The sequence below is a fragment of the Oenanthe melanoleuca genome, chromosome 1, assembly GCF_029582105.1.
Source record: "Oenanthe melanoleuca isolate GR-GAL-2019-014 chromosome 1, OMel1.0, whole genome shotgun sequence".
Classification (NCBI taxonomy): Eukaryota; Metazoa; Chordata; class Aves; order Passeriformes; family Muscicapidae; genus Oenanthe; species Oenanthe melanoleuca.
This window is the reverse complement of record NC_079333.1, coordinates 104,475,373-104,501,738: the sequence shown is the minus strand read 5'-3', so window position 1 is coordinate 104,501,738 and position 26,366 is coordinate 104,475,373. Positions and strand designations below refer to the sequence as shown.

The window sequence follows — 26,366 nt, the reverse complement described above, 5'->3', positions numbered from 1 at the left end:
CCCTTCGGGGGCCGCCCCCGCCCACCCCCAGCGCCCTGGGCCGGGGCGGCCACCCGGCTTCTCCCCGCTTCCCCTGCTCTCCGGCTCGCTCGTTCCGTGTCCTCCCTCTCTCCCTCCTGCTCCATATGGTTTCTCCCCTCCTCCTTTTCTCCCCCCTCCAGGTTGTCTCCGTGACGCTCCCGACTCCACGCTCCTTCTCCGTTCCCCGGGGGAGCGTTTCCCCGCCGCGGCACGGAGAGGCCCCGCAGAGCGGCCCGGCCCGGCCCGGCCGCAGTGTCTGAGGGGCTCAGCCGGGCCGGCGTGCAGCGCGGAGGGGCGAGCGGGAACAGCTGCGAAGACTGGGGGTCAGGAGAGGGCCGTGAGGAGGGGTGCCAGCCAAAACTCCCGGCCAAAATGTTTCCCGGGTGTGCGGTAGAGGAGCTTAAAGAAGTTAATCTCCCCCACACTCCCCCTCTTCTTGTTTTCTTTTCCTCTCCTCCCCTTCTCACCCCCCCAACCCCCGGCCGCCACCAGGAATACGAGGCATTCAGAGATCAACATAATTCACCTGCATCAAAAAAAACCTCGCGAGCTATAAACTAGCGGCTGATCCTCCGCTTAGACTAGTGTTTAGCCGTTCATGCATCATGAGTGTCAAATAAATGCCTGATTGAGGCCCTCAGCGGAGGAATTAGCTTTCCTTGTGCTGGAAATGCATAATAGAGAAAGTGCTGAGGCATCCTCCCCGGAGTTAGCTCGGGCTCCGCTCCCTTCTCTCCTCGTTTCGGGAGTTTTCCCTCCCTCATTCCGGGTCCGTCCCCCTCCCCACCCTACAACCCCCCCTTATCGCTCGCCCTTATCAGCATGCCCAGTTGGCCAGGGGCGAGGGAAGCCTTCTGGTGTGTCTCGGACCGCGGGGGCCGGCTGAGGGCGAAAGGAGCAGCCGAGTATCCCTCCTATCGCCCGGGGCCCGGCGCTACCCCGCGGGGAGCGCTGCCTCGCCCGCCCGAGGGCGGAGATGTAGGCGGAGGGAGCGGGGAGCGGCAGGGGGACCCCTCAGCGAGCTCCTTGTCGCTTGGCCGCCCTTCCGCGCCGGGGGCCTCATCCTGCCGGCGGGTACGACCCAGCCCCGACGTTTGGTGGCGAAGGGGGCGGGGGGGTGGGAAACGGCTGGCGAAGGGCTCGGCTCCCCCGCCTCGGCCGCCCTCCGCAGCTCCGCGCCGGGCTCTCTGCCCGAACGGGTCCCAAGTCCCTGCAGAGCTGGGCAGGCGGCCGAGGCACACAAGGGTTAACCGCGCCGCGGCCGGGAGGAGCAGTTAAAGTGCACGGGCTGCAGATGCTTTTCAGGCCTCGATGTCTACCGTTTTAAATTAAAAAAATGCACCCGGCCCGACCATGCACCAGTGACCTGCAATTTCCCCTTCTTTTCAAACTGAAATATGGCCAAACTATCTTCAAGTTAACTTAGGGGTTGGGGACGAGGGCGGGGGAGGTGGAAAGGGAGGGGGGGGAGGAGGAAATCGCTCTGGGTTGAGATCTCTGTGTCAAGTTTCATCCCCTCCTGACATGTCTGGCTCCGTGCCAAAGTCCTGAAAATGGAAAATTGGGGAAGGGCGGGCTGTGAGGGGTGGGTGGAGGAGAGGGGGGGGGTGGGGGGAGCGGGCCAGAGCTCTCGGCGGAGCGGCAGTAGCGAGAGGCTCTGGCCAAGAGGGATGCATGAACGAGCCCGTGTGAGCGGAGCGCGGCGGCATCTTCCGCCATCCATTCCGCCGCCCAGGCGCGTGGAAAGCCGCCGGCCGCTGCCATTGTTACCGGCGGGCGATGCGGGGACCGGAGCCGCCGCTCCGGCGAGAGATAAATAGCCCCTGACAGCGCCTCTTCGCACCCGCAGCTCGGCAGATTGGATTCGGTGGACGGACGCAGGTCTGTGTCGCTCCCTTTCGCGGGAGTTCCTTTAAATCACGGCTCCACTCCCCCCTCACCTCTCCCGGGGGATGTTCCCGACCGTCCCCTATACAGCAGCGCTGCCGCCCCCCCTGCTCGCTCCCCCTCCCGCACCCGGCTGCGGCCCCGCTGCCACGGCTCGGCGCCACCGGCCCGGCGCGGAGCTCCGCCGGGGGAGGGGGAAAACTCTCTGCTGAAATACTTTCGGCACGCTGCGACTTTGCCAGGAGGGGTCTTAGCGTCGGATCTTTTGTCTTGGGGACTTCGGCTTCGTGCCCCAGAGTTGCTGGCGGCTGTCCCGGGAAGAGCCTCTGGGCAAAGAGCCGGGGAGTCCCGGGTTGCCGCCGCGGGCAGCAGTGCCCCGATCCCCCTCTGCCAGCGCCCGGCCGGCACTTCTGCAGGCTCGCCCGCCTCCCGGTTTCCCTTTTCCGCCGCAGGAGCCGAGGGGCTGGGGCTGGGACCTGCCCCTCGACGCCCAGGGGTGGTGAGCTGACAGTGGCGGGCCTAGGGCGCCGCGTGTCCCCCGCCAGCCGCGGTGTCCCCCTCCACCGGCCATCCCGGACAGAGGAGCAGGGCACAACTCCAGTAGCCAAGGCGCTACTTCCCAGCCGCTGCCCTCCCCTGTGCCCGGCGTGCGCTCCAGAGCCCCCTGGCACCTCTCGGGGCTGCCTTCCCCGAGGACGTCGGGAGCGCCACATCCTACGCGTGTGCCTGCGAGCGGCTCGGCGTGAGGAGAGCCCGCGCTTCATTTTTTTCCATCACCACTTTCCTCCCCCCCATCCCAGCCAGAAACGAGCCGGTGTGCGTGTGTACAAGACGAGGTTATGGCCAGCTCGAGTCATTATTTCCAGGCCGACTGCCGCGGGAGTCTCTCCCCGGTGGAGCCGGTACCCGGGGAGACAAAGGCCGGAGTGCTGGTGCGACCGGAGCCCCGCTGCGCCGACAAGTGCGGGCTCGGCCGGTCCCGGTGCGGTCCCCGGTGCAGCGGGGCTCTGCCGGGCCGCGGGGTGCTGCCGCCGCCCCCGGGAGCTCGGACTAGCTTTTCCGAGTTACATTTGTTACGTTTCCGAGTTATATTTTCAGTTATACAGAATCTACTTTTAGGCGATTGTTTTCCCTTTCCACTTGTTTGTCTCCTGCTAGCCTCGTAAACTGCCTCATGATTTATTACCTAGGCTAAGTGCTTAATTTGTGAATATGAAACAGATTAAAAGGAGATCGGCGTATTTTAGCAGTCAGGCCAGAGCAATGCCCGGCAGCTGTTTCGAGTTTGTAGGCATCTCCAGCCTGGTGTAAGCAGCCCAGTCTGCTAGTGATCAAGGGGGTATCCCCGGGCCCTCTCCGAGAGGCCCACCGCCGCTGGCTGCCCGTGCGCGCTGCTGGAGCGGAGATCGCCACGGGATGGCCGCTGCGGGCTTTTTTGAGGGGACAAACACACGACTGATGCCGTCCGTCAAAGCGACACCCGTGGCTCTGGGATTCACGAGCGGCTGCGTCCCCGCCACAGGCGGGCTCTGCCGGCGGAGAGCCCAGCAGGCACGCAGGGGGTTAACGACGACGCTGCCCTCTCCTTCAAAGGACTCACTCGAGATAGAGTAAATACGGTCGGGGCGGGGGGGATGTGTGTGTGTGCCGCTCGGGCCACATGATGCAAAAGTAAGACAAGCACACTCCGGAGAACAAAGGCTTCCTACCCCCTTCCTCCCCCTCCCCCCCAAATCTGTCTTAATTCTGCAAGTAAACTTGAGCAGCTATAAAACAAAGGCGAACGATGAAAGTTATAGCCAAGGGACAAACAAAATAAATACCTTTGATGCAGTCCAAGCACGCACTTGGTATTTTCTGGAGCTCCCTGCTACCCCCAGGCAGCCAGGATATCGCAGGCTCTTCCCAGGACAGGGGTGACTTGCATGGCCGGGGTTTTGGCTCGGGCTGATGTCGGAAAACGCTGCCCAAGGGCAGCACCACCTCGCAGCCCTGGGCGAGGCGGGCAGGGCAGGAACGGGCCGTGCCGTCGGGGCTGGGGCCGGGGACGGCAGCAGCGGGACAGGGCTCCTCAGGATGTCCCCCCGGGCTAAGCTAGCCGGGAGGACTGCGGGGCCGAGAGACGTCCCGGTGAGACGTGCCCGGGTCCCCGAGGAGGATGCACAGCACGGCGTGGGGCTGGGAGCGGTGTCTGAGCTGTGCCCCTGCCCCCGGGAGCCCACAGGAGCCAGCCAGGGCGGTTTGTCCCCCGACCCGGTGATGGCCCCGGCCCCAGGTCATGCAAGTGACACCTCCCAGCCCGCGCCCCGCTGCTCCCGGCTGCCGTGTGCTTGCAGAGCTGACCAGCTGCCCTCGGGCTCGTCACCAGCACCCTGGAGCGATTCCCATTCCCGGTGTCCCACAGACCTCTGCCTTCTCCCTCTGCTCCCCTCCACCCCCTTGTCCTTTGGAGGAAATTTTAGCACATTAGGGTCGGCAGAGGAAGCAAAGGGGCACAGCGGCAAGCCAGCTGCCTGTGCAGCCTTGCAAGCAGAGGAACTGCTGCTGAGCCCAAAAGTCAGAGAGAGAGGCAAAAATCTCTAACCTGCCTTGTACCTCTGAGCACCGCTTAAGGAGCAGGAGCAAGAGCACTGTGCCACTCCTGCTGGAGCACAGCAGAGAGGACTGGCTAGGAGATAAATGATTCATGTGACCTTGTTGCACCCTCTGGTCCTCCAGAAGTGGCGGGTGTTGGCACAGTGGAAGGTGAAGGAAATGGGGACAGACTCTGGGCAGACCATGGGGAAGAGGTGTGGTGTGGCACATGCCTGGGCAGGCTGAGCCCTGGTCTGCCTGGGAGCAGGAGAGAAAACATGATGCATTTGGCATTCAGAAACGTCTCTGTGTGTGTGAGTGTGTGTGAAAATGTCAGAATAGCTCTTGTCTGGGGAAAACTGAATATAAACTGTGGTTGGGAAACAGTCCTGTAGGTATGTGTAAATGCGTGCATGAGGGATTGGGGATACCCTCTCCTGTGCCAAGGAAGCACCTGAAAGAAGAGAGCAAGAATGAGACAACAGCAGATATGTGTGTGTCAATACAGCTCTTCCAGGTTGGCTTGAGACAAGGTCCTTCCGTATCTGGGACAAGGTTTGTGGCAAACCAATACTAAAACTCATTTCCAGGGGCCTGATGGGGTTTGGGTGTAGTTGATAGGGCCCTGCCTTGTGAGGGGCGAGATATTGCACAGGTATTACATACCACCGCTCTTTCTAGCCCTGGGCCTTGTTGTTCACTGTCTGAAGGCAGGACTGAAACTTTTGAGCAACCTGAAGAGCAGTAGGCAAAAATGGCCCTGGGGTCTCCACATCTCCCTGTAGGTTCTGCATGGACCTGCTCTCTGACTAGGTGCATCCAGCATTTTAGAAGGGAGAGAAAATGCAGATTTGTGTCATGATGGTAACATACATCACTTTTCAAGCAGTATGCATAACAAGAAGCTGGAAAAACAGACAGTAGCAATGAAAAAGGAAAATAATCCTTTCCAACCTGTTGGCTTGGCCTTTGCAGTCATCCCTACCTCAGGGAGGGCCGTGGTTACAGTGTTAAGCCTCGGTTATGCAGCTGAAATTCACCATGCTCAAAGTCACCTGGTCCCTTGAGCACTCTTGTAAAGCACTCCAAGGTCCCACAGAAAATGGTTTGTGTGTACTTTAAACTATGTGGATTTGCTTCCAACAGCACATTATGCCACTTTCAGCCTGATCCTGTCTGGCTTTCACTGAATTAATGCCTGGATAGATCTTAGTCCTAGCATCTCAGACCAAGGTGGTTCTGATAGCCTTTCCACTGCTGTCGCCTTGCTGCTCCAAAGGCATTTTAAAATCTCCTTAGAAATGCTGTTGTGGTGATGGCTAAGCCTCAGAAACAAAGCAGTGGAGAACATTACTAAAGCAAGCCCCAGTGGCTTGGAGCAGCTGGCTGGTGCACCAAAAGGTACAAAAGCTTCTTCAGTTTGGAACACAGGTGCACCCCAGGCCCCTCATCTAACCTCAGCCCTTTGCTACCTGTCTTAATTCTGCAAGAAGCAGCAGGCTGCAGGCACCCAGTCCCCACCAGCCTGCAGGCCTTCTGGCAGCCAGGCTTACACCTTTGATGTTCTCCCAGTTACAGTTTGTCAAGTCTTGTCTCTCTTTTTCACTGTTTTGACATCTCACCATCCTCAGAACACTTCTGAGAAGGGGAAGAATGATTTCAAAAGTCCTGTCATTGAAAATTCTTAAAGACCACTGCATGCCCACCTAAATGATGCCTTCATATTCTTAGAGACTCTGTTTATGCTGCCTATCTTGTTTCTTTGGGGTAGACTCTGCTGCATCATCTAATGTACTGTTCCCATTATCAAAATACAAAACAGTAAGGAGACATTTTTGGACTAAGGTAAGGTTCAGGACACACAGAGATACATATGGGGATTGACATATGATAAATTTAAGTGGTATTTTATCTTTCCAGATTCTCAAATATTGTGTTATATGCCAGGAACTTTAGAGTGCTGGGCACTCTGTAGGCACAGAAGACACATTGCTCCTGCCTGCCCCAAAAATGGAAGAGAAATTGAAAAGTCTGTAGAGGCAGATGACCAAAAGTGCTATGCTGGTGGTACAGGGAGGCAGGTGAGGTCCTGGACTTAGTCATGGATTCCTTTGCCAAATCTCACCAAAGCCACCACTCCCAAAGTCTGTGTCTTGTGGTTAGAAGGGAACAGTGTGTGTTTGTGTGTGTGTGTTCATGTGAATGTAATTGTGTTTCTACATAATGTGGATTATCTTTCTTTTGGCAGCAAATCTGTTCAGGGGTTTAGATAAAAAGATAAATCCTGCAGCCGTTCCCTCCCTGGGAAAGGGCATGTCTTCTGTCACTTTCTCTGCTCCTTTTTCTGAGCAGTCCCCAAACGCACTTTTTCCTAGCTCAGCATCTGATATCACCTTGACAGCCTGCTCACTCTCAGCATGACACTCCCACATCAGGAATGGGGGAAAATGCATGGAATAAGGCACAGCAGGTGAGGTGTCACTTGGATGAACAGGAAGAGAAAGGAACTAGGGTACAGGGTGTAGAAGCACCCCCCAGCAGCATTGCCCCTATGATGTGATGTAGGAGTTACACTTCCACAGCTTGCCAGGAAACTCTCCTGGCAGGGAGATCAGGTGTGCCATATGTGCAGGACACCTAATGGTCTCCCTTCTTTGGAACCCTGGTAGAGCTGCTTGGCTTAGTATGAAGCCAACCTTCTCAGGAAAGAGAGCTCCATTGATTCAAATGCAAAATTACCCTCCTGCTGTTCTAATTTCCCAGGTGAGGGCCATGCAGGCTCTGAAAGCATGAAAGTTGTTGATGTATTGGTTCAATTAATTTTTAAAATAAGTTTGAATGCCATTTGTTTCAAATTTGATAAGAAAGCACTGTAGATTTTTGCAAGCAAAGAGTGAGGTGAGCATGGATGGGGTGTATATTTTGCATGGCCTTGAAAACAGGGCTTAAATGATGCATTCATTTAGTAGCAGACCTCTGCACAGGGATAAGTGAGGCCCGTGGTGAAAGAAAAAGACCTGAACCTCTGTATTTGCTAAGTGGCACTGGCAGCAGTCAGCCAGCTCACAGAGAAGGGCAGACAAGCGGGTGTGAGGCCCAGCTGAGACTGCTGGGTCCCTGGTGCTTTTAAAAGGAAATAATAGCTTGTGGGGGAACCCTTTCTGGTGGCCTTGGCTCCCGTGACCCCCCTCTGATGTATGATATTTAAACAAGGAAATGTCAACATTGGTTTTTACACATACAGCCTCGTTCTGCTCTCCATGAAAACCACTGGCAAACCCCTAAGAGAGTTGGAGGGGAGCAGACCCCAAAAGAGTGGCTCAGACCTGAATACTGTTGGCTGCAGCAGCCTGGCAAGAAGCAAGTACAGGTTGTCATGAGTGGCTGGGTGACTTGCAAGTAAATTAGACAGAAGAAGAGAAGCAATCCCATTCTGCAGCATGCAGTGCCTGAAAGCTGCAGGTCTGAAGGTTTGAATGATTATTGCTTTTTAAAATTATAAATCGCATTTTTGTACAGCGAGTGAGGATAATGTGCTGCTTACTAGAATTAAGTGCAACTCAAGGGTGTTTTGTTATAACAAAGGTGACTTCTCTGTGCTCGCTTTTTCACAGTCAGGTCTAATAGAGAGTTTGATTTGAACCCGATGGCTATCTAGCAGTGGTTCTGGAAAGGAGTAATGACCATTGTATGAGAGGATATCCATAAACTGGGCCATCAGATGTGCCTTCTGATATATGTGTCCTCTGAGGTAGGAAAGTGTAAGTCATAGGAAGAGAGGGCAAGTGTGTCTGACTCATAGTAAAATGAGGGCACGTGGAAAGTATAAACGAAGGGAGGGCTGCTGCAAGTAGGACTTGAAGGCTGTGCTGTGTGTCATGGGAAAAATAATTTAAACTCATGGATAATTTATGATTAAAGGGGCAGATGTGGTGCAACTGCTTGGTGCAAAATGTGAGATGGGGCATAAGAATAAAAGAAACTTAACCCTTGATACGGTGCTGTCCCTATCTTTATGTTGGCTTATGCAGGCTGGGCCTTGATAGGTATTGCAGTAGCAGCCTCAAGGTTCTCTAATGCAATGTGAACTTCATCACAGTTCACCTAACATAAAAAGTGTAGCTACACTGGCTTTATGCTCTGCCACCACATTTCCAGAAGTAGTGGCAGAATAAGTGGCATGCAAGTCCCTTAAGCAGCTCTGTGCAAATGGAGAATCATTCCTATATGGGGACCAGTTTTCCTGGGCAGGTCACAGCTACTTTCCCACTGGGACATGACCAGGGTGCAGGCCCACTAAGCTCACCCATTTTCCAGCATGTGCCATGACCTCTGTTAGGGCACAGGTCTCTGTAAGCACAGCCTGGGAAACCAAGGAAACTAGAAGATGCCAATCTGATTGCCCTTGGTAGGAAAAGCATCTTTGGTCTGATGTGTAAGCATGACCAACTTGAATCTCCAACTGCAACCATGAAAAAATACCTATAATTTCGGAGGAAAATAAATAAAGGGTTGCTCAGGTGGCACTCCTGCTAGGAAGCACAGAGTTAGTGTATGAAGCTGATGCCCAGCCATTTCCCAGAATGTGTCTGTTCTACCTGATTTTCTGCTTTTGAGGATACGAATAATATGAAGAGAGATTGTTGAGTCAAACTATTCAATCCTTGCTGTACAAAGCCCAGCACAACACAGTCCCAGTTACTGTTTGGGCTTTTGGGAGCCTGTCTCACCCAAATAATCCAGGACATTTTGACTTCAACTCAGGCTACCTCTTATGCAGAACAGAGTCCAGGCTTGCAGCACCCAATGCAACATCACTCAAGCCCTAACATGCTTAATGTCCATCTTTTGGAGCAGATGTTCACGAGAAGGTGGATGGGCAATGGGCTGAGGTGTGAAAGCAGACCCTTTGACATGGCTGAAAAAGCCCTCATGGAATGTCTCTGTGAGCTCTCTGGGGAGGAGTGTCCCAAAACTGAGTCCCATCACTGGGGCACTGAAAGGACTGAAGTACCCTGAGTCTTGGAGCAACTTAATGAGGGCTTTGGTACTGCAAGAGAGGAACAGGGAAAAGAGGGAATGGTGTAGTGAAGCTCTGTCCATGCTTCTCTGTTGCTGTACATCCAGGGCTAGGGCCATTGTGAGAATATGCAGCAGTTGCTTCTTACAGACAAAAGAAAAAAAATATGAAGCTGTGCTGAAGGCTAGGGCTGATGGAGCAGTGAAAAAGCCCAGCCAGGAAAACTAAGCTAGCTCTGCACTTTGGTCAAGTGATGCTCAGCACTGTGATTTTGATGAACAACATTAGTCTGCATGAAGACAGGTGACTTTTTAAATGGGGTTTTAATAAAGTCAGTATTGCTAAAGCTATCTATAAAAGTGATCTGCATAGGGTTTTAAACAAATAAACTTAATGATGCCATTAGTGCTTCCGACATGAATGAGGCTGTTGCTGCAATACTGTGTCCGGCTCTGTTGTGATGTTTGCATGCTGAAAGTGCATTGGCAAATTAAAATGGGATCAGAAGAGAGCTAAAAGAATGATTCAAGGTCTGGGAATCGCATCTTATTGCAAAAGACTAAAGAAATCCCATCTATTAATTTATCCAAGAGGAGGCTATGACTTGGTTTGATCATAGTCTTTAAGTGCCCTAAGTGTCTCTATGGGGAGATTTCTGATAGTCAAGATCTCTTTAATGTGGCAGACAAAGGCATAATGAGATCCTATGTTGGAAAATGAAGCTCTATGAATTCTGAGCAGAAATAGGTACTTTAAAAAAAAAGTGAGGGAACATAACCACTGGAACAACTGAGGCAAGCAGTGGTTTTTCCTGTTACTTAACAGTCTTCAGAGCAAGATTGGATGCCAGGTTAAAAGCTCAGGCAGAATTTATGGCTCTGATACAAGAACGTCTGGCTGAAATTCACTGGCCCATGATATGTGGCAGGTCAGACCAGCTGATCATAACAGTCCGTTCTTGGTTTAAAAAATCCATGAATTAGGTATTTCCAGTCCCCTGAGCCCTGATATTACTGGAGGTCTCAAGGGAATACATTATAAACTGTCATCATTTAATTGTAAGCAAACAGGGGCATTGCCTTTTTCTTTTTTTTTTTTTTTTATTAAAAAACTTATTTTCCAAGAGCTTGTTAGACACTGAGTTAAGCAGCTGTTAACAAACATGACAACATTTTAGAAACAGTTCAAATAATTCTCCTTCTCCCATTTGCTCAGCTTTATTTTGCAGCAGCACGATTTTATTCATGCCACATCTACCAGTGCTTCTCTAGATGAAATAGCAAATTCCAGCAAAATGAAAAACGCAGCCTCCATACTTAGGGTGGGCTCCTTACACTGTCCTCTTTCATGTGCATCCCTTAGTCTCACAGACACGTTGCAGGTTTTCTCTCTGCACCATATATGAGCAGAGCAAGGAAGAAGTCCATCCGTTTTCTGGTGCAGGCTCCTCAATAGGTAGGAATCCGTTGTCTGTCATGGAGGGCTTGGCCTACAGAGCTCCTGAGTAAATGGCAGAGAATGAGAAGAAGGTATTAAGGAGAGACCTGGTATTCCTGAAATTATGCAAGCTATTAACCTCCTTGAGGTTTCATAAAATGGCCTCCAGCAAATGGTCAGAATATTTTTCTTACAGAGTAGTTTTTTCAAGACAGCATGAGCTTTCCTAATATCCCTTCAAAGGAAGAAAAAAAAAAAAAAAAAAAAAAAAAAGAGAGAGAAGAGAGAAAATAAGATAACAGAAAATCCCAGCCATGGCTCTTGGGAGTCTTGAAAATCATATCCACGTTTGTGTACACATTCTAAACCCCCGACACATTCAGGGCCTCGTTAGCCTCAGTTATCAAAACTAAAACAAGAGGTAGTAAGGAGCGCAGCAGAAGATGGAGTTTAAAGTCGCTCGAGGACTGCGCTCCCGCCGACGGGAGTCCTCAGCCGCCTCCCTCCGCCCTCTGCTCGCCCCGCGGCGTTTGATATGCAGCGGTGAGTCAGAGGGACGAGGCTCCGCGCTCGGCCGGGCGGGGGCCGCCGCTGCTCCCTGGGGCGCGGGCGGGGAGGTCGGCGGGGAGCCGAGCAGCGGGGGGAAAGGTGAACCCGGAGCCGAGCGGGGCACAAACCCATTAGTCGCACATAACTTGGGAAGACGCTTGGCCTCGCCATGACAACCGGCGGCCCGGGCTGCTCCCACGTCCCACCGCCTCCCCCGGGAGCCCCTTTCCGTCCTCGTTCCCGGAGCTTGGGGAATGCGGGGCTGGAGAGACGAGCCCGGTGCGGGTAACAAAAGGGAATGAAAGGAGCTCTGTAGCTCACTTTACACGTCCGAGAGGCATTTTCATGCCCCGTAATGAGAAGGGATCATTCCGAGGAAGTTCAGATCAAAGGGGAAAGCGTCCCGGGCATTTGCATAATTGCCGGATTTCGGAGCACGGGCTGCAACCTGGGCACCTCACCGGGAGCTGCTCCTCGCTGGCCCAGGGGCTCCGGAGAGCTCCGCACAGGGGGGAGGCTGCAGACCGTGCTCCCACGGGGACAGAAGAGAGGCCTGCCCCGGGAACGAGATCCGAGGGTGGCCGGGCCCCGAGCGGGGTGCTGGGGCACGGCTGCGGTGCCCGACGGCAGGAAACCCTCGGGGGCTCCGAAGGGAGCGCGGCCAAGCGGTGCCCGGGTGCCCCGGGGGCCGCTGCCGTTGTGGAGGTGGTGCCGCTGGGGATCGGCTCCCTGCTCCCACCCGGCGACATCTGCGGCGCCGAGCCAGCACGCTGCCTCCCCGGCGGCTGGCGGGTGGCTCCCGGCCCGCCGGCTCGCACTGCCACCAGCGAGCGGGGATAAAGGGATTAACCGGCACGCTCGTTCCGCCGGGCGGGGTGGGGGGGAGCGGGGGCACTTGGCTCCAGCCTCCCGCTCCCCCCGACCGCCTCCCTCGGCCCCGCGGCGCTGCCCCCGGCCGGCCCCGGCAGCGGGGAGGCACCGGGCGCGCCCGCGGTGCCTCATTGTTCCCGTAACCAACCGGGGCTGCCGCCGGCGCTCGCGGTGCGCGGGGCGACGGGGTTCGCCGCTGCTGCTACCGGGAAGGGGATGCCCGGGGACACCCTTTTCAGCCATTTTAAAACAGCAAAGCTGGCGTCTCACCGCGGGTGCCCCGTTCCCCAACCTCCTCTCTTCGGAGCCAATTCCACGCCCGGACGATCCTGATGGAGATGCAGGGGTTCCCCCCGCCCTGAAGTCAGCACCACTCGCATACGCCCCGCACCTGCGGTCCCCGGGCGAAACTCCACCCTGCAGGGACACCGCGCTGTTTCTGAGCCCTGTCCTGGGGATGTGGCCAGTTCTGGCCCCTTCTCCCGCCCCCGTGCAGCCAGCTCCCGTTCCAGCCTCAAGCCGGGATGCAGCCCGACGCCTCCCCAGTTCTGGCTTGGGCTGCTGCCAGCCCCAGGCCGAGGTGCAACCTCCCCACGGGAGTCGCGGCTTCTCCCTGCACGGCCGGGCCCGGGCGGGCTGGCCGGGCGCCAGGGAGGTGAGGTTGGCCTCGGAGCTGGCTGGCGGATAGCATGTTATTGTGAAAAGCGAAAAGCGAGCGGAGAAGGCAAACAGGAGCATGGTACCGTATAGGCTCGCCACGTGACCGAAATGTGTTTATCTAGCCCGGGAGAAGCCGGGCTGCCCGCGGAGGCCAACCCTGCCTTCACGGCACAGGCACAACTCCCGTGGCCGCGGACGGCTCTGGGCCCTGCGAGAGACCACTTCTGTTTGCTTTTGCTGTCGCTTCGGCTCTTATCATTTGCCTTGTCATTCATCATCAACCTCTCCCAGGCTCCCTCCTCCTTGCTCCCCCCCACCTCCTCCCCCAGGGTCAGTCGGGAAAAAACTGAGAATCCATCTGAGGAGTGAGGCGCGGGAAGAAGGGTTGGATGGTGATGTGGTTGGGTGGAGGGCGGAGGGTGTGTGTGTGTGTGTGTGTGTGTGTGTGTGTGTGTGTAAAAGCAGCTGCATGCAGAACAAAGGTGCTGGAGGGTGGCTTTTGGTGCTGGAGCAGAACCTCGTAAATGGGAGATTTCCGTTCACAAGACTCCGCTTGCACAGTTTCTGTCCTGCCCTTGAACTGACAAGTGAATATCTGCATTGCAACCAGAAAGTAAATCACACCGAGCCTGGCTCGGGGAGGGCGCGCACGACGCCTCAGTCTGTTGCTAAGTGCGAAAAAGTGGAAGATTCAGCTTCCCAGCGCAGCTCCGCTTCTCCGATACACTATTTACTTTGGGCACCCAGCGAAACGCGCTCAGTGTTTATTATGGAGAGTGCCGGGGCAAGCTCGCATTTGCGTGATCAGGAGCAAGCGGAGGAGCGGCCGTGCCGCGGAATATCAAAGCGAGCCCGCCTTGGCAGGGCTCCCAGGCAGGGCTTTACTGGCACCCGCGGGATTCCGCGGGGCAGGGCGAGCGCGGCCCGGGCGGCGGCGGCTGCCGCTCCCCGCTCGCCGCCGGGCCGCGGGGGGAGCCTCCCTTCGCGGGAGGCCACAGCCGAACGTCCTTCCTGCCCTGGGCTCCGCGCTAACGAGGCACGGCCCCGGCCGGGCTGGGCTCGGCTTCCCCGCCCCAGCCGCGGCCAGCCGCCCGATAATCTTATTAGTGCCGTCGCGTTTGGAGAGTAAAGCGCCCGGCGTCCCCGCCCGGCCTCGGGAGAGCAGACAAAGGTCTGCGAAGCAAGGCCCTGTGGCCGTGGCACGCCGGCCGGCCCTGTTAATGTTCAATCCGGATCCAGAGTGCCGAGCTGCTCCGGGCCCGGGGGGCGCCGACCCCCGCCCGCCGCTGCCGGGCGGCCCAACGTAGCACGCCTGCCCCGCCGGGATATTTTCTCCCTGGAAGTTATGCTAAAATAACATTTGTGTGCACGTTAATGATTTATTTATGTGGCTAATAACGCTCACATTCTCGCTGATATTTGTCTAGGCGAAAGACCAGCTGCGAAATGCCCCGCAGCTGTAGCCAGAGCTAGAACAGAGTGCCTTGGAACCAGAAATCAATGCTCCTGAAATGAACAAGTGGACAACTTATTAGGCTCAGTCACTCCACACGCCGTCCCCAGATAACGAATAGATGAAGTAGACGCCGGAGAAGGGACATGCCTGGGAAGGCCGCACATGCCTGCTCCTCCCCGGAGTGGCTGGGTAACACCGCGGGGCACAGCCAGCCGCACGGACATCCCCGGGCAGGGCAGGGGGCCGTGACACGGCACTCGCGGGCTGCCTCGGGTTAGATGGCGATAAATACAGCGAACACCCGGGAGAACGGCTCCGGGGGTCACTGATAAAGGTGTCCGGTTTCCCTGCTCCTCCAGAGAGCACAACCGACAGGTTCAGCGAGATCACGTAGTCGTGGCTTCTCTACCTAGAAACAGTCACGCTAATTTTGCATTTTTACCATCCACAGGGAGGAAAAATACCTGTCGTCCCGCAATGCAAATCCTTAGACAAATAGATCTGCGGGTGCACAGGGAGCTGCAGGCAGCCTGACCTGCCAGCTGGGAGTCCCTAGTCCCGAGTTTAGAGGTGCCGGCCAGCAGCGGCACGCCCCGAGAGCACACGGGATCTTGAAAACTCCCTATTAGCCCCTCGGAATTTACCGCTGGCTCAGAAAAGTCCGAGAAAGAGCCTGCGGTTAATCTCCGAGGCCTTCATACATCCCTGGCGAGCAGCGCCCCAGCGCTAAGTGCAATTAACATAACAGACACTAAAATAGGAGAGCGGCGCTGAATTTAATTTGCAGGCTTAGGAAAAAAACAAACCCAACAACAACAAAAAAAAAACCACCAAACTTAGCACTTAGAGCGGTCTGGTGATGAACGCAAGAAGTGATGTGGAAGGCGGCGGAGTAGCCCTCCCGGCTCGGAGCGGGGCCGCAGTCAGTTCTGTGGACCCTCTCCGGGAGCCGCGACCACCTTGGTGCGCGCATGTTTCTAGGCAGGTAAACTCCTCCAAGGGAGAAGCCTCCCCCTGCACCGCTCCAGCGCGGCTCGTCCCCGCGGCGGCCAGGGCAACCGCAGCGCGACCAGGGACCCCCCTGAGCCTCCCTGCTGCCCGCCCCGACACCCACACACCTAGATCCTGCTCACTTTCCTGCCCCTGCTGCCGCAGGGGAGAGGGGAGATATGGATAGGGGGCAGAAGCGGCGGGGTAACACCCTCCCCGCTTTTCCTTCCCCCCCCTTCCCCCCGCCTCCTGCAAACTGCCGCTGAAGTTCACAAAAGAGCGAGACATAAAGAGATCGAGGTTTCCGAGAAAAGGGAGAGGCGAAAATAGCGAGGTAAAAAAAAAAAAAAAAAAAAAAAAAAAAAAATCGTCGCAACAGAGGGACCCACCGACCGGTTGGGAAGCTGGTGGTATCCGGCCGGGGGAGAGGGGGGAAGGAAGGAGCAAAGAGGGCTTTAAAAAACTGAAGGCAAAAGCTGTTGGGGAGGAAGTGTAAACCGAGAGGGAGGCTGGGGGAGGGGAGAGAGCGCCATCTTTTCATGTCACAGTCACAGAGACAGCGCTGGGCTCGGCCACAGTGTCTCGGTTTCTTTTTAACAGCGGAAAACGTGCGATTAGCAGGCAGACGGGCGGAGACTACCAGCCCTGCGCGCACACACAGCCCGCAGCTCTGTCTCCGCGCCGTGTAATCCCAGCGCTCAGCCCTTCTGCACCCCCTCATTAAAAACCCGGAGATTTCCTCCTCCTCCGCTCTCCGAGGAAAACAACGCCTGCCACCGCCTGAACCCTGGCAGCGCCGCCCGCCCCGCACCGTCCGCCCGGAGGCCGCCCGGGGGCCCCGCGCTCCCCGGCGCCCTGCACAGCGAGCGGCGCGGTCCCCGGCACTCGGCCCCTGCTTCCTCTCGGAAGGGTGATTCTCGCCCTCCCATCTCAAACGGCCGCCCCCGATGGGACGCACAGAGGGGGCTGGGGGTGTAGGGAAAGCTGGCTACAGTCCCCTCTACCCCCCGTTTCCCGTCCCCAGGGGCTGCTGCTCCCCCGCTGCCAGGGCGGCTGCTCGTTTCCCCCCCGCGCCCTCCCTTTATCCATCCCGAGGGCGAGGGTGGGGTGCGCCGAGCCGGAGCTCCCCGCACTGGGGCCGGCGGCGGGGAGCAGCGCCGAGATCGCCCGGGAGCCGGCGATCCCGCGGTGGAGCCGGGCACCGCCGCCCACGGCCCCATGAACAGCGCTTTATTCCGCAGCGCTCAAACCCCTCATTGTGTTTGGCAGAATCACCTGCCTCCTCCGGAGCCGAGCGATTAATTTAATGCGATACAGAGTGCGCTCCCTCCCGGCCCCTCCTCAGCGGGGAGATCTCCGCTGGGCGCTCCGCGCCGCGGAGGAGGGGCACGGCACAGCACGGCACGGCAAAGCGGGCTGGCATCCTCCGAGCACCGGCTCTCCCGGCGGCGCCCGGAGAAACATTCCCCGCCCGGTAGCGGTGGAGCAGCAGCTCCAATCGGAGTCGCACACAAGCATCCGCCGCGCAGACCTGCTCGGTGCCCGGGGGGGCTGCGAGGCGGGCGGGGGCCAAGCCGTGCCTGGCCGGGGGATTTGATGGGTCGTTGGCTGCGCCTGGGGAAAGGCGGGCGGGGTGGGGGCGGTTGGCTGCGCCTAGCGATGGGGGATTTGAGAGGGAAGGGGAGGGGGGCTGAGCTCGGTGGAGGGGGTGCTGACTGCCGCGACTGCTGGGGACGGCGGCTGTTATTATTGTTATTACTGTTATTGTTATTTTTAGGGGGCGGCGGTGGTGGGAGCGGGGGGGTGGGGCGGTCCGCGCTAGGCGGGGGGCGACGTGGTAGGGGGGCCGCCGGCTGCGCCCGCGGAAGGGGCATGAGGTGAGGGCGGTGGGAGGTAGAAGCGTCTCCTCTGTTTCTAATAAAGGAAACGACTTTTATTGAACGATAAATGCAGGGGAACGAAAGTCGTGTGGGTGCGCCTGGTGGGGGCGATTGATTTGGCAGGGGAGGGGTGGCGGCTGCCCGTGCCGGCGCGGGCTGTTCGGGGCGGGAGGGGCCGCTGGCCTCGGCTGCTCCTGCCCGGGAGGGATCGCGGGGAGGGGGCGTTGGCCGCCCCGTTGGAAGGGGACGAGGGCTGCCCCTGTTGGTGGGGGGTTGAAGCGGGGGAGTCCGGGATGCTCGCGGTGGGGGGTCCGGCCATGGGGTGGTGCCGCCTGCCCCTCTCGGGTAGGGGGGGCTGAGGGGGAGGTGTCGGCTGCGCCTTGCCAGTTGGGATTTGATAGGGGCGGTAGGAGACACGTCTCCTGTTTCTAATAAAGGAATCGGCTTTTATTGAAGGATAAATGCAGAGAACCAAAGTCGTGTGGGCTGCAGCCGCCGAGCTTCGTTAGCTGCCGATGTGACTGTGAAGATAAAACGCTCCACAATAACTCGAGCGCGAACAGCGCCGAGGATGGGGACGCGCATTCCCCGATGGCCTTGGCCTCCAGCCCCCCAGCCCCTGTCCCCTCGGCCTCGGCCCAGCGGAGGAAGGTGCCCGGGGAGCCTCAGACCGTGTTAACGGCTCGGCCTTGGGACTTTGCCAAGTTTCCCTGACTTAGGGGAACTCTGGGGATGAGTAATCGCGCCAGGCTAGGGTTTGGGAGGGAGTTTTTTTTTGTTTTTTTTTTCGCTCGCTCGCTCTCTTTCTCGCTCTCTTCTTTTTTCCCCTTGTCATCAGCTGCTGACCCACTCACTTCGAGAGCACGGCACCGACGGGTTTCTGAGAACGGCGGCAGGAGGAGATCGGGGGTGTGGCGAGCCAGGGGAAGCCCCCCCACCTTCTTGGCTCTCCGCCGAGCCACCCTTGCTCCGCTCGGGCCCGGAGCACGCTGGGGCAGCGCGGGGTCGCTGCTATCACGTTTCCCGTTCGGTGCCCTCGATGTGTCTTTGCCCGGAGACGGGGAAAAGCACACACCCCCACGCCACACACACTTCGCTACGTCGCGTGGAGGCCTCTGTGGAGGTTTCCCAGGGCGGCGAGGACACGGCACTGCCGCACCTTACCCTCGGGAAGGTGTCGGGAAGCCTTTTCTACTCGACATCTCGATTTGTCGCGGGTGGCGACTGCCCAAGGACGGGAGCGGGAAACTTCGGGCCCAGGGGGAGGCCCCTGGGGACTGGGAAGCAGCGCGTAACCCCGGCCGCGGTCGGCGCGCCGGGCCGGGCCGGAACAGCGCCCGCATCCTGCCCGCGGGGCTCGGGGCGGGCGCGGCGGGGCCTTGCCCGGTGCCGCGGAGGGCAGGGCCACCGCCGTGTGTACCGGGCGCCCTGCCCGCACACGGCCTCCGCTGTGCCTGCCGGGCCGCGGGGCGCGGGGGGGCGAGAGGCTCAGAACCAGAACCGACTCGACACCGAGCACGGCCGCCCAAGGAGGATCCTGCAGCTCGGCTAGGGACAGGCCCGGGTGGGGGAGTGTCGCCGTCGGGGGTGCTGTAGCGAAACGAACCGGGAAAGGCAGGCTGGCTCTAGCTTTGCCTCACCCGCCACAGCCCCTGGGGCCGGCGCGGGGCTTTCCCTTTCCCTAGCGCAGGGCTCTGCCCACTCTACGGGCAGCGAGGGGCCGGGTCCCCCGCCTGCCACGGCGACGGCGAGCGGGCACGGCCGGGGAGCGGCGGGGAGCCGCTAATCTCGGCGCCTGACAGGTTTCGGTCCTCTGATTACCTGCGTGATTTGGCTTCCGAGAGGCGCTCTATGAAGCGGCTGCTGCCCTTGTTTGGGTTCCGTGATGGCGGGGGGGGGGGGGCGGGGGAACGACGCTCTAGAGAGATGAAGTGAGGACGGGGTTTTAAATGGCACTTCTGAACGGAAAATACTTTTATTTTCCCTTGGATTTTTGAAGCTGTTTTCGAAATGAACATTTTCTGAGATAAGAGGTGACCGATCAGAATCGCTGGGGGGAGGTTGTAAGCAGACGTTTTGCCCCAGCTTACTGTTATCTTATCTTTCACACTTGCAGGGCGAAAAAGTGGCTTATCTTTATACCCACCCCCCTCTCGCCTTAATTGCTAAAAACACTGTGAAGTGTTAAGTACAGGACCAAAGAATCTCTCCGCGTGTCTGCCATGCGAGTGAAGGGGTGGAGGAGGGGGTGTCCGAATTTAAAAATTAGGGGCTTTTCTCTGCAAAGGTACACACATGTACGCAGCGAGAGCCCCTCCCTGCCCTCGCTCTGCTGGTGCTTTGATGTTGCAGGCTCTCATTCCGTATGTATGCACCCCGGCGAGCCACCCGCCGCTGCCGGGCTTCCAGCCGGGGCGCAAATCCCGCTCGGCACGCCGGCGAGCCCGGGGGCCGCGCCGCGGGGCGCGGGCGCGGAGGGCGGCGGAGGCCTCCGCTGTCACCTCTGGGGCGGAGTGAATAACCCCAGTGTTTATGAACCCGGGCTCGGAATTGGTATTCAGCGCCGAGCCACCGTCTCCTCGCTTTTTCTCCCCACCCCCTTCGAAACAAAACACAACACAAAAACAAAACCAGAAGGAGGACGGAGGTGATTCATCGACTGTATCCAATTATTAACATACAAGCTGTAGTCTGCACAAACACACCTTCAAACCATGGCGGTTCCCCCGGCCGCCGTATTATGTTTAAACTCGGGAGCATGGTGGCTTCTGTTCCTCCGCCGCTCGCTGCCGCTCCTCCCCAGGCCGCCGAGAGACGGGGACGGGCCGCAGCCCGCGCCTCCCGGGGCTCGGGGACCCCACCGGGAAAAGGGGTTGTAGCCTCCAGCTCCCGCGCATCGTCTTCAAAGGCGAAGGCGCAACCTCGCCCGCGTCGCTTTCCGCCGGGCCGGGGTTTTGTCTGGCTCCCGTTCCTGTTGGCCCCCCGAGCCCTCCACGCCGCCCTCCCGCCGAGCTGCACCGCTGCCCCCCGCTGGGCTGGGGGGAGGCGAGGAGAGCGACAACCTCGCCGGCGCTATTTTTACTCCTCTCCAGACTTGTGCGGCGCACGCCCCCTCCCCTGCAGGGCCTTGCCTAGCGGCTGCATCTCTGCGCTCTCAGGAGCGGCCGGGCCGTCCGCCTTTCACCTCCGCCGGCCCCAGCGCCGGCACGGCCCGGCCCCCGCGCCCGGGGCAGCGCCCGCAGCGGCCCCAGGGGACAGCGCGGGGGCGGGGGACACGCACACGGCCGCGCCGCAAGCACACAAAATGGCCGTGGTATGCAAGTGGGAGAGGTGGAGGGGGCAGTTCGCAGCCAGCCTGTCCTCCACTTGCAGCTGGGCTGCCGTCCCCCTTCCCCAACCCGGTACCCGGGCCGCGCATCGAACCCTGGTGGGCTCGGCGCTGCGAGCTCTGCCCGGGCCCGGCGAGCGCTTCCCCCGGCCGCGGCGCGGCAGGCCGGGCTCCCCGGCTGGGGGCAGGCCGATAGTGCGAGTGTTTGTGTGCCTGTCCCTGCTGGGCTGTCCGCTCCGAGAACGCAGCACCGCTGGCATCTCCGCTGTTTCCTGGAGCGGGCAAAGGGTGCGGAGCGAAGCAAACGCAAACGGAGCGATTTGTAATTCGCCTTTGTAAGAAAGATAGTAGCGCTTAGTCCATGAACCGAGCGCGTTTCGGGCTCTTCTGGGGAGACGGAAAGAAAATTATGGCTACTCCTGTCAACGGAGTAGCCCTGACCTACGAAGTAAAATTATGGTACTTCTGCTATGCAAAACCCCTTTGATTGCATGGGGAGTTTGCATGGCGGTGTAACACTATGCTGACGCCGTGTCAGGTCTGAAAGCGCTGCCGACCCTGTATAACGCCAATTGAGGCTTGTCTTGTTTTGTTATTCAGATTTCTACACTTCCATTAAAAACAGCCTTACAATAACCAATGATAAAGGTCTGATTTAAGACACACTGAAGCAGGGCAATTCAGAGCTTAGGACAGTGATCTGTTATTTATAGGCTTTTCCTAGCACTCATCGCTAGGCTGTCTGAGCACCTCGCTCGCATTAATTCATTTTACCTTCGCAGCGCCCATCTCCTCTCTGTCTCATTTCCCGTGCCCGAAGGACTCGCATGCTCCCGTTGCCGTTTGGCGAGCAGGGGAGCGGGCCATGGAGAGCCAGGGGCCCGGCCTCGACACCCCTGAGGTTTAACCCCCAACTTTCTGAGGTGCGCGGGCCGGGGACGCGGGGAAGCTTCCAATTAGAGGCGGCGCTGGAGGTAAATGAGAGCCGGCATAAAGCCATCCCACTTGGAAGCCTCCTGCGAGAAGCCTATTCTGCCATTAACAATGGATTTGTCTTTACGAGGAGGTTAAGTACTTAGCATTATCGGAGCAGCCGTTTTTGCGAGAGCATCCTCGCCCGGCTCCTCGGCAGCCGCATCGGCAGCGACAGCACGGAGCCCCCTCCCCTCCCAGGGAGAGAGCAGTGTGCAGCGGCCTGACCCGGGGGTCAGCTCCCTCCGGGGCGTGTGGGAGGGGGGGAGGCCGCCCGGTAATCCGCAAGGCAAGAGCATGCTTTGAATTTTGCGGGGTTAGCTCGGCGGTGCCCGCCGGAGCCGCGCTGGGGAAGGCGGCGGGGCGCGCAGCCGGCCGGGGCAGGCCGGAGGAGCGAACTGAAGCCCCAATGTCTTCGCCGGGAGCCGCCAGGCTCCCGCTGCAAAGCTCGGGGACCCAGGGAACAAAAAAGGCACAGAGGCGAACAAGCGCGGGTCTGTTCCTCCCCGCCACGAAGGAAGCTGCGCTCACAAAGAAAGTTTACGGTTAAAAATAAAAGCGGGGCAAGTTTACCCCAAGATAACTTTAAGTCATTAGTGAAAAACAAAAACCCAACCATCCCTGCCCCAAGCGTCCAGCCCCACGCCGTAGGCACACACTTGTGATCTGGACTTCGCAGCCGGGGGAAGGGAAGCGGGTGACTTTTGTGATGCAAGTGCGGGCCGCCGGCACCGCAGATCCAGACCTGTGGGGAGAGACAAAGCCCAGATCAATGAAGCCGGGAAGCCGCGACTGCGGCCACCTCGCCAGGAAACGCGCTAGTTCTGCTTTCATATCGAAAGAAGCAATTTTAATGAGGTTTTCCTAGGAAAGGGGGAAAAAATCCAACAGAGGCCTTCCCTCCAGCTGTGTGCCTGTAACTCACGTGTGTTCAGTCTAATAACTTTTAATGTCTAGCCCTAAAACATCTTTATAAAAAATAGCTTTACAGCGTAATAGGCCAGGTGTCTTTCTGCTTGTTATTGGAGATTAAAAAAATATGTGGGAGCCTTTTCAGATGCGTGGCCCGCCGCGCCGGGATCAAACCCGGCCGCTTCTCGGGGCAGTGCTCCCCGTCAGCCAGCACGGTGGGACCACAGCCCCGTACTCGGCGGCTTTCAGGGCTCCCCTGCGAGGAAGCTGAGCGGTACGGCTGCCGTTTCGGGTTTCAGATGGTGAATATTTCACTTCTGCTTTGAGACGGGCGAGTTTTTTAAAAGACACAGTGAAACTCCAAAGCCCGTGGTGGCAGTTTCATGAAATGCCAACCCTCTGGCCATGACCCGGCTGCGTGTGTGTATGTGTGGGTCGTGTGTGCTTTTCTCTGGACTCTGTGTCCTTTTCCCGGGCATTGGGCGACCCCCACTTTTTTTTTTCCTCTATTTTTTTTCTTTCTTTCCCAGATGTACTTCACTATTAAAAGCTTCTGGATTTACGAGTGGGGGGGGGGGGGGTAAGCTTTAGTAGAGACAACTTCGGAGAATTCATTTTTCCACCTTCAGAGAAGCAGCGGCGCAGAACAGGCAACCCCAGCCGTCCTGCTCGGGCATTGAATTCCTATCGCCCTGCTTGCTGCTCCGGCGCCCTCGGTGAGGGAAGCTCATAGCGTCTCTGCAGCCTTTTCGCGCAGGGTCCTGAACGAGGCGATTAAAAATCCCCCCCGGGGCAAACTGTCCGCGTTAATCGCCTGGCGTTTGGCTGGCAGTCGCTCCCACACGGAGCGGCGGCGAGAAGGGCTCGATGCGGCGCCGGCGGCGCTGAGGTGGCAGAACTCCCGCTTCCCCGGGAAGGCGCCGGGAGGTGCGGGGGAGCAGCGGGGCCGAGAGCCCGCCTGGCCCTGAGGCCGGGGCCGCCCCGGGAGCTTCCACGCCGCGGGCTCTGCGGGACCAAACCTGGGAGCGGGGATGGGCGTTATGAACGTGAAATTTACGAGTCGAGCTCGCCGAGCCAAAAGTTGCCTTGCCAAAGTAAATAGATGCAGCCGATAACTACCAACCCGGAGATTAAAGGGCTCCACGATCCGGGCAGAAATCTTAAAGCAGCCGTAGAAACGCCAGCGAGGGAAACGGCGCTTCAGTCGTGACCCCACCCCGGGTTGCCACACTGCTCACACCGGGTAAAAAGCGCGTTAAGGGCTGCCAAAGCCGGATCAGGCGAAAACGCGCTTTAATAAGGTCCCCCTCGCCCCCCCCCGCCCCCCGCAATGCAGACGTTGACAAACGAGTGGCTTTTTTCCCATCCCGATTCAGAGCTCGGAGAAGCGGACCAGGGCGGAAGCGCGGAAATCAGCGCGGCCGAGCCGCGGACCGCGCGAAGTTGGGGGCGGCGGGTGGGACCAGAAAGGGGCCCCGGGGTCGGGGGGCGACACACCCCCCTCCGCGAGTGTGAGAGGCTGAGGCCGAAAGGGTCCGCTCGTGGCGTGAACCCTACGGGGGGGTTACGACGGCTGCGAGCCCTCGGCAGGTCCGGGGGGACCGGGGATGCCTTTGGGCGACGGGGGGAACCCGGAGCCGGCGGGTGTGACTGGGGGAGCGGGCTGCATCGCCGGCGGTGTTCCAGGCGCCGCTGGGATCGCGGGGGGAGCGGGATGGGGGGCCGGGGATGCCCGGCGGAGGGGCCGGGGGTTATCGGGGTGGCGGGGGGTGGCAGCGCGACGCGACCCGCCGCGGAGGCTCGCAGCGATGTCTGGCAGCGCCGCCGCCGCCGGGGTTTTGACAGCTTGGCGGAGCGGAGTGAACGGAGCTTTATGGTAATTGCGGTTCTCCACTGGCCTTCTGGGTAGCGAGAGAGGGGAGTATCGGCGGGGCGGGGGGGGCGGCTTTCCCCTCCTGCCTGCTGGGGAGCGCGGGAGCGCGGAGTCCCCCCCCGGGGCGCCGCAGCTTGGCAGCGACCTGTGCCAGCCGGGGGGAGCGGGCGAGGCGAGGGGCTGGCGGCGCGGCGAGGGGGGCAAATCAATTAGTCAGGGCAAGGGGGGGAGCGGGCGAGCGGCCGGGCGAGCCCTGCCTGAGCAGGGAAACGCAGCCAGGGGAGGGGGAAACTTGCTGAGGGAAAAAGCGGTGGCGGCGCTGCTGCCGCTGCTGCTGCTGGCGGCGGCTCCCTCGGTGCAGCGCCTGCCCGGGGGGAGGGGAAGGGAGGGAGGCGACGGCTGGAGGAGGAGGAGGAGGAGTAGGAGGGAGAGAGGGAGGGGGGATGCGAGGGGAGCGCAGCGTGCAGCAGACGGAGCCCGGTCTCCCAGCGGCAAGGTGAGGAAGAGCGGCTTTCCCGGCGGACTAAAGAGGGAAAGGGGGGGGGAGAGGAAGAAAAAGAGAGAGAGAGAGGAGGAGAAGAGGAGGAGGAGGAGAATTAAATCCCCAGCCACACACACACAAAGCCGCGGCGGCCAGGGCACGGGAGACGGCGGCGCGGGCGAGATGTGGGGAGCGCCGCGCTCGCCAGCGCAGGAACTTCGCCCGGAGCAAGCCAGCAACATGGCGCTGCCAAACCAGAGCCGGCAGCTGGAATGAGCATCGCGGGCTGCCGCTCCCACTCCCGCTGCTGAGCCGAGCCGAGCCGAACCGAGGAGCAAAGCCCTTCCCGCGGGCACCTGCCCCGTCGGCGCGGAGGGCGGCCACGCTCCTGCTCCCTGAGTCCCGCAGCTCCCTGGTCTTTCCGCTCCCCTTCTCTGACCCGCCCGCGCTGGGGCAAGCCGCGACACAGGCACCCACGGAGAGGGGGAGTAGGATCGTGAAACTTTTCTCGCCTCTTCCTCCCACCCCCGACGGGGCTACCCTTCAGGGAGAGCAGCAGGGCCAGGCGACGGTGTGGGGACCCGCGTCTCGGACCGCGCACGCCGCAGCCCCGCGGCGCGGCAGGAAGGTCAGTGTTCCGCTCCGCGAACAGCTCCCGTGCGGAAGCGCCGCCGCCGAGTCCCGGCGGTCGCGGGGCTCCCCTCGGCCGGCCGCGGGGAACGCAGAGCGGCGGCGCCGCACAAAGTTACGGCGCGGGGCAGCGGGGCTCGGGCGGGACTGGCGGGCAGGCGGCGGCGGGGGCAGGAGGGTCTAGCGGAGCGCCTCCGGGTCTGCGGTGTCGGAGAGGGGAAGTTTGGAGGCAGTTGCTTGTGAAGATGCCTGTTTGGGGCAGCGGAGGCGGGGGGAAGCACCCGATCGCGTTGTCGGCTCCGGTGCGCCCGTGTGAGGAGTGGTGGCGGTGTTCCCATCGTCTCGCACTTTGTGATTAGGAAGACGCCGGAGCAGCGGCATTAGGGGGGCTCCCGTGGGACGGGGCGAGCAAAGAGCGGCGCTGCCGGCTCGCGGAGCGGGCAGAGCTCCCGCGCCGGGCGGGCCGGGCTCCGCGCTCCCCGCCGAGGGCAACGCGCGGTCCGGCGGCTGCGGGCAGGTGAGCAGCGGGGAGAGCCCGCCGCCGGCCGCCTTCTCCCCCCCGGGAGAGCCCGAGGCGCTGCTCCCCCCTGTACCTCCGCCCCGGCGGGGCGGGCGCCGCGGCGCACGTGGGACGGGGCGGCCCGGGGCTTTCCCGTGCACGGAGCTGTGCTGGCGTGAGGTCCGGCGTGACACGGAAGTTTAGGCAGCCCGAAAATGTAGTTTGGAGTTGGGAGAGCGGACCGGAGGGAGGCTCGGGGCTTGCCATCAATGGGCCGGCCGGAGGGGGACGGCCAGGCGGGGAGGCAGCGGAGGCTGCTTTGTGAAG

General features: G+C 59.5%; 2 protein-coding genes across 8 annotated transcripts in view; both read left to right on the top strand.

The window, feature by feature from the left end:
• The window catches only part of LOC130253428 (probable ubiquitin carboxyl-terminal hydrolase FAF-X), a 297,854-nt gene that overhangs the window by 150,374 nt on the left and 121,114 nt on the right, over nt 1-26,366 (top strand). The window lies entirely within an intron of this gene.
• BCOR (BCL6 corepressor) overlaps nt 1,734-26,366 on the top strand; it is an 82,748-nt gene continuing 58,115 nt past the window's right edge. For 3 of the 7 annotated variants that reach the window (XM_056483106.1, XM_056483074.1, XM_056483053.1), the window contains exon 1: nt 24,857-25,538. The gene's annotated coding sequence lies outside the window, so the exon portion shown is untranslated. Of the gene's footprint in view, nt 1,903-24,815; nt 25,539-26,366 lie in introns of those variants that run through there. The other 4 variants (XM_056483098.1, XM_056483091.1, XM_056483064.1 and 1 more) reach the window with 4 other exon arrangements.